This window comes from Halyomorpha halys, unplaced genomic scaffold (genome assembly GCF_000696795.3).
Source record: "Halyomorpha halys isolate HHAL.00 unplaced genomic scaffold, Hhal_1.1 Scaffold1620.1, whole genome shotgun sequence".
Lineage (NCBI taxonomy): Eukaryota > Metazoa > Arthropoda > Insecta > Hemiptera > Pentatomidae > Halyomorpha > Halyomorpha halys.
Genome location: NW_027109412.1, coordinates 60,211 through 67,501, shown reverse-complemented (window position 1 = coordinate 67,501; position 7,291 = coordinate 60,211). Strand labels below are relative to the sequence as shown.

General features: G+C 32.6%; 1 protein-coding gene across 2 annotated transcripts in view; it reads right to left on the bottom strand.

Moving 5' to 3' along the window:
* Positions 1 to 7,291, bottom strand: part of Gad1 (glutamate decarboxylase) — a 72,934-nt gene that overhangs the window by 18,501 nt on the left and 47,142 nt on the right. The gene's annotated exons all lie outside the window — the stretch shown is intronic.

The window sequence follows — 7,291 nt, the reverse complement described above, 5'->3', positions numbered from 1 at the left end:
ACTCAGGTCGAAACTTCGGCATAAAATAAATAAATATGGTTTTGTTTATTTATGTTGTTCTTTGCTGACCGCACCCCCCGACAAACTTCTCCAATTAAAACATTTTACATTTAACACATTATGAATACCCCTATTATATTAGGCACAGGCAGAATAGCCCACTTTGACTTAACTGTGTATTGAATATACAGTAAGAAGAATTGTTGCGATCGTGAAATATTTCAAATACGAGCTTTTGACGAAGTTTTATGGTCAGCCATAAATACGTTTTGTGTTCAGTCGCCACTTTTTATTTCCTCTCACTATACTTGGCAAACTCATCAATTTTGATTATTAATTATGCATAGTTTTCATTGAAGTATAAAAAATTGGGGTCAAATAACTGACTCATTTCACCTCTTGGAATCTATGAGATCTAAACAATTTAGAACTTGTACTATGAGATCCCCTTTCGGGCTCAAAACAAGTGTTACAGCTCTGGCATAGGAGATGATCCATTTATGTAATTTATCATGGTTACTGACAGAATAAGACATCATTTCTGAGAAAAATTCACTAAAAATACCATACCTTCTTCCCTCTCAAAGAGTCCTCTTGCTCCAGGAGAGGATCATTAGAGATGAAAGGGACTATAAGATCATTAGGGAATGATGAAGTGCGGAATTCAAAAGAGGTGATGTTTACATGGAAACTCAATTATCCCGGGTGTGAAGGTGACGGATCGAGGGGTTTGATCCCGGCAGCTCCGTGGGATTTTAACCAGCCCGCTCTTGCGAGTTTTAAAAGAGCAGTGCCCGCATCCCCTCTGTTCCTAATCCACTCTAATTGAAAGGAGAGTCCGCCGGGCCAGCTCACAGTAGCTCAGCAATTAGAGTCAACTTTAGGACATTCGTAAATAGAGTTCCTTTTTTTTCAGGCCTTGGTTGGAACCATGTACAATTTTTACGATCACGCCCTTAAAAGTTTTAATTTAAAACTCGCATCAAAAGTAAATGAATAGCATTCCATGAAAATAACTGGACATTATGAGTATTGTTAAGTATTTGAGTTATTCGAATCACATATTAAATTGATCTATATAAATACAAAAGTAAATGTCCCTTAGTTTCTTAACTAAGATCTTTGAAATTCAAGTTCTTTACCAGTTGTCAGTTCAGGGAACGATTAAAATTATTGAAATCCTGGATTTATGCAATAGAGTTATGATCAAAATTAAACATTATTAAAAAGTATACATTATTTGATATCAAACAATTGTTTGACTTAGCGGTGTGGCTAAGTGGTAAGGCATTGTGCTACGAACTCCAAGGACCAGGGTTCGAATCCTGTTGTGGCAGATAATTATTTATTCTGTTAGTGTAGCCTTGAGTCGTCAACCCTGTGAGTTAGGGAGCGCTCCGGAATCCACCCAACCTCATAAAGTTGGTACCCTTAATTCGGGAAAAATCTCGGTCAAGCGTGATTTCTGACCAAATCACCTTCTTGAACAACCGTTAGTCTAGTAACTGTACTTGCTTATAAAGTACTGAACCTTTGTCTCTACACAGGTTGTAGTGGAAAATATTTATTATATTATATATTTGACAGGATATATAATATATCCAATTAAACAAAAATCACCGAAATCTGTCTATTATTAGTAAAGATATGGCATATTGAACGTTTCACTCAAATTTCATTTTTGAAAGTTTTGTTTAGAATATTATTTATTTTTTATCATTAATTAAAAACTAAACATCCTAGAACATTCTAGAAGCTCATTTGAAATATAATTAATTATTTACTTAGCTTTGTAAAGACCTATATTAGCAATCGGATAACAAACTTCTTTTCTATTACACTTTTACCTAAAACCTTTAGGAAAGTGACTAGACACATCAGATATATTATTAACCTATATATAATAGTGTTTTTCATAAAATGGTGAGGGAGGAACGATTATAATCCATTCTTGATTTTTTTAGCTATTCTACATTTGAAAATATTGGGCCCTATGGGTAAAGAAAAAAAATAGTTAAAATTATTTTTATAATTGTTTTCTGCCATGTCTCACAGAGATTACAAGTCTATTATCTGCCTAATAATTCGTTACTTTGAGACAATACTGCATACTGCATTAAAAGATTTTAAATGTATACAAAATTAAAAAAAGTAGAAGAGCAAAAGATTCAGGCAAATATTTTTTAAACCAAATTAAATTTGTTTTTAGCGTTCTTTAAAACCCTTACACACGATTATTCTTAGAAATTAAAGATAAGAATTTTTTTTTATATTGTTCCAAATTGTTTCAATATTTTACTCATATTACTTTATGTTTTGCCCCTTTCTTTCATGCTATACCACATGCTTTAAAATGACTTCATTTGGTAATAGCAATATAATAAACAGTGCTGCCATAACCAATATAAACTAATAACCAATTCTCCCGACCATAAAAAATCCACTCACCGCGATCTTGGAGAATCGTTATAACTGCAACTGTATGATTGTTACAGTCATGTTTGTACTGTGGCACAAGCTCTGGCGTGATAATGTTAAAGAAGCAACTGTCACGTTAATTTTCACTTGTATATGCCTTAACAGAAAACTATCGTACAGATTCTGTTATTGCGGAAAAAGTATTAGCCATTAACATGGTGTTACTATTTGACGGTTACAGTCATGATAGCATTCACAGTCATGTAGTACTAGGTTTGGCATAAACATTCGCATTAACTGTCATATGTATACGCCTTGACAGTGAACTGTCACAACATATCAACCTTACCAAATGTAATGACGATAGGCGGGAAAACATTATTCTTATACATTCACCCATAAACTTAAAATTGTATCAGCCCCGCAAATAAATTCAACTCGAGCCACAAAAACAAATCGGCACAAAGCTCAAAAATTACATTCATCCCATGCTTCGAAAATAAATTAATTCCGGACTCCAAAAAGAAATTCTATTTCTATATCTAAAATTCAAAGGAAAAATAATAACTTGTTAGTAATAGATATAGTCTATAATGGTAAAATAGAAAAACTAGTCCAAGGATTAGTGCGGCACTGCATTATACAAAGTTTAAATCAATTTTATCTGAAATACCCGACGATTACCTGCTAAGGTGGAAAATACACGGAAATCGGCAGTACTGATAAGAACTGGAAATTACAAACCAACATTCCAGGTTTACAGGTAGGTTACTAAATTTGAATTTAGACATTGGTTGTTGCTCCCAGCCAAAGAGGTATGAGAGAAAGAGGATGCTTAGCATTCAGAGAACATTAAAAATCAGTGATTGAATAAAAATTGAGGCCATTTATTTTCTTAAAGAAATTTTGCAATGTGCAACATAATGATTCTGTTGATTACTTTAATGACTATTGTTTGAGAATTAAAAAAAAAAAGATTTAAAAATATCCAACCACTTACTGCTTCAATGAAATAAATCATATTAGAAGCTAGCACTTAAGGAAAGTGCTAAAGCCAGGCCTGAAGAAGAGGCTAATCCTCACCTAAACGAGTTGGGTCAGGGGGGCCACAATTTGGGTAATTAATAGCCGCCTCAAACAGCTGCGCCGCCCCCCTCATGGAAAACATTAAAATTCAATTAGGGAGATTTAGAAGGGGGGAGTTGGGACGCACTGCCCACACTTCTGGCAAAAACAGGTCATTAATATGAACGTCAAGGGACAATTAATATCTTGGCTGCATTTGATTTTGGCGCTGAGAGCAGTTCTCAATTGTCCAGTGCCTTTTTGATTTAGAAAAAAAACTTCCTTTTTTACTTTCACTTGCCAGTATATGGAATAATGTAAAGGGACGGGATACATTTGACGGAAATACGGGATTTGATGTCTCCATCAACTTTCGTAAAATTATCTGCGTGTCCGTGTGTGAACAGCCTAGCTCAAAAATGAAAAGTTGCACGAAACTTAAATTACTTAATAATACTGAAATTAATAATCAACTTCAATGATCCAAATATACTATCAACGTTTTATTTTAAAACTTCCAACGTTTGTAAAAATATAAAATGAAATCCTACCAGTGAAACAGAAAGATACCTGGGATTCACCTCGATGGCCGCCTTACCTGGAATCACCATATCAACATCAAACTGACTGAAACCTACGTAATGATATATCCTATCCTAAATAGAAATTCCAAATTAAAATCAGAATCAGCTATTCCTATTTTAAAAACAATTTTCAGGCTACAGCTGATGTATGGCTGTGAAGTCTGGGAAGTGGCATCCTTTACGAAAAGGAAAATCTGCCGATTTGGCCAGAACCAGATACCAATCCTTGCATGATAAACTTCCCAACCACCCAAACACAGTTTTTTCTAACCTGGCTTCTCCTTCAATACGTAATAATCCTAAGCGTCTGAAAAGAAAATGGCCTCGAGATCTTCTCCTCTAGAAAAGTTATTGGATCTTTATCAATGAGATTCTCCACATGCTTGTATTATGTCATTATATCACTTACAGTAAATTTATTTTTATACAGTTGTAAATAACAATAAATAAATTATAAAAAAAAAGTATTGTTGATAAGGTTAATAGAAAAAGAAAAAACAATTTTTGAAGGATAGTTTTGTAATGAAATTATGTGGTTTATATAATACATGGTCAATAAGCCTGCTAAGAAGACATTTTAATGAATTATGACAATTCAAAATAAAAAGTTGAGAGTTAAATTGGGTCATTGAAGTTTGTGTTAATATTAATATAAACCACTCTCAAACAAGCAACGTATTCAATCAGTAATATACTAATTATCTCTTCATTTTTTATGCAATGGGGTTTTAATTAATTTTATCTAGTATTAAAATTAATATTTTTCAATTTATTTCAATCTACTTTTATCGTAGGTGCCACTTTATCTCTTAAAATTTCACCCAGGAAAAAATTTGTATTTCTTGCCAATAATATTCAGTGTACTCCATTGAACATGCTGGTTAATCGCATTGTTTGGTATAAAACCAGCTTCATAAAATACTTAAATTTCCTGTAACCTAAAATTATTGAAGTAGTGAAATAATAATGAATTTTTTGTTTTTTTTTATACAAATAACAAAAATTTCTCAAAACTCATCGGCATGTCAATGGAAAATTTTTTTGCTCTCCTGAAAATTGTCTAAATTTGGATGGAATTGGTTTTGAAGCTACACGCCTCTTGTTAACTATATAATTTTTTTGTAGCTGCCTAAACCTCAGTAAGCTAAATCCATAAGTATAAATATAATTGACAGGAGCTGGAAGGGAATCCGATGTAGCGAACGGGGATTACGCGGGGCGCTGAGTGGTGTCTGTAATCCCCAGCTGTGGATGCACTTAGAACTGCATGGGATTAGCTACACCTGTTCGTGCCTGCAGGCCCCCCCTTTCGGGTGTAAGGCTGAGCCATCTGCAGATTAAGATATGGATTTGCAGTGTAACCTTTGCTTTGGTTTCAATATGGAATGGATCTTAAACTCAAAGCCATATGAATACTTAATTCAGTACGTTAGATGTGGGCTGCTTTGCTCCTTGGACGTCCAAAATTTCGTTTGACCCGCTAGTGGCTGTAAACTGTACGAAAGGACTGGAAGGGAAAGAAAAGTATACTATAGATTGGTTTAAATAACCATAGTTTATCTTAAAGTTTTCTTTCTCCTCATGTTATTCTCTGTGAAACAGTAGGTAAGATTGCTTTTTATCTAAGTATAAAAGTTTACCTCTGATGTAAATTAGATATCAGTTACAATAATTAATCCATTTCTAAGCCGCTGTTTCGCATTCAAAAATGTAACTGTGCATAACCGTCCACCAGAAACTTGACCTAACTAATGAGTTTATTTTTCAACTTTATCTTTCGCCTTTATTGTTAGCATAGTGAGGCCCTACAGTGAAAAAACAAAACTATTCTTTGAAAAAAGAATTTTCTTGAATAATTATTAAACTCTAAATAGTTCAGAATATGCATAAAGGTGCATAAATAGAAAGATTACAATTGATTTTTGACTAAGTTTTCAACATAGCTGTAATAACCACTAGGACTAACTCGTACAAGGTTTGTACCAGAACTAAGAAAGAGTGAAATGGAGGAAGGTAAGTTTAAGTTTTTTTATTTCCCTGTATTTCATATATTTATCTTTAGTGTGCTTAATTGTTTCTTTTGTGTTTATAAGATTGGAGTAACACAAATTTAATTTTTGTACATCTGTTTTTTTTTTTTTACGTTTCCAATATTTTCTAGTCTTATATTTTTTTATAGCTCAATATTCTTCTGATAGAAATGATCAATATAGGAAAATATAGGAGTTAGGCTATATACATAAAATTGGAAAATTTAAATTCATGTTACTCCAATCTCATAAACACTAAACACACATTTAAATCACTAAATGAGGATTTAGATAAAATTGAATTAAACAGACTGAATTACTATTAGAGAACAGTTAGGATATGGAAAACTAAAAAACAATAAATTAAAAAATAGCAACTTACCTTTCTCCATTTCACTCTTAATCAGTTAGACTTCGTACTTTGTACAAGTTAGTCATATCAGTTTATTACAGTGATGTAGAATATTCAGTTCTAAAACAACTGTAAGTAATGTCTCCTCTGTGTTAAAAGTCTCCTCAATCTAGATAACGTATTATAGAATGATCTTCAAGAACCTCACAAAAATATATATATTTAGGTTTTATTTGGTTGCAGCAATGATATTCAGGTTTTTATAAATAATTTTAGAAACTGGTGAGATTTTCTCAACATACCTATAAACTTTGCTTCACTTCTTTATAAAAAAAGAAAAGAAAATCACAGAGAAATATATAGAGTACAAATTAGTGGATTTTTCTTTCATTCATACTCTAAAAAAGGTGATCTACGGGATTTCATACTTTTCTGCCCCCCCCCCCCTCTCCCTACGCTCAAGTAGGTCAAAAATACAAAATAATCTGGTGCAATGTAATAAGCATAGCAAGGTTTGATGCAACGACACAAATCAGTCTCCTGGAAGTAAAATGTAACAAAACCGGTTTGAAAATCACTATAAAAAAATAAATAAAAAGAAGAATTTATTGTAAATATAAAGAGACATAACTGGAAGGGGGAATGTAAAGACATTCTCAGTGTCTTTAAATATATAAGAAACTTGTAAATAATTCAAGATAACGGTTCGGACAAATCTGCAGTGGAAGAAAGCTCATACCATAAGGAAAACGTACTTAGAATTTTTATGATAAAATAATCTTTGCTCCAATTTAAAATAAGGCACTGAAATACAAAATAATTAGAGAAATAATATCCATATA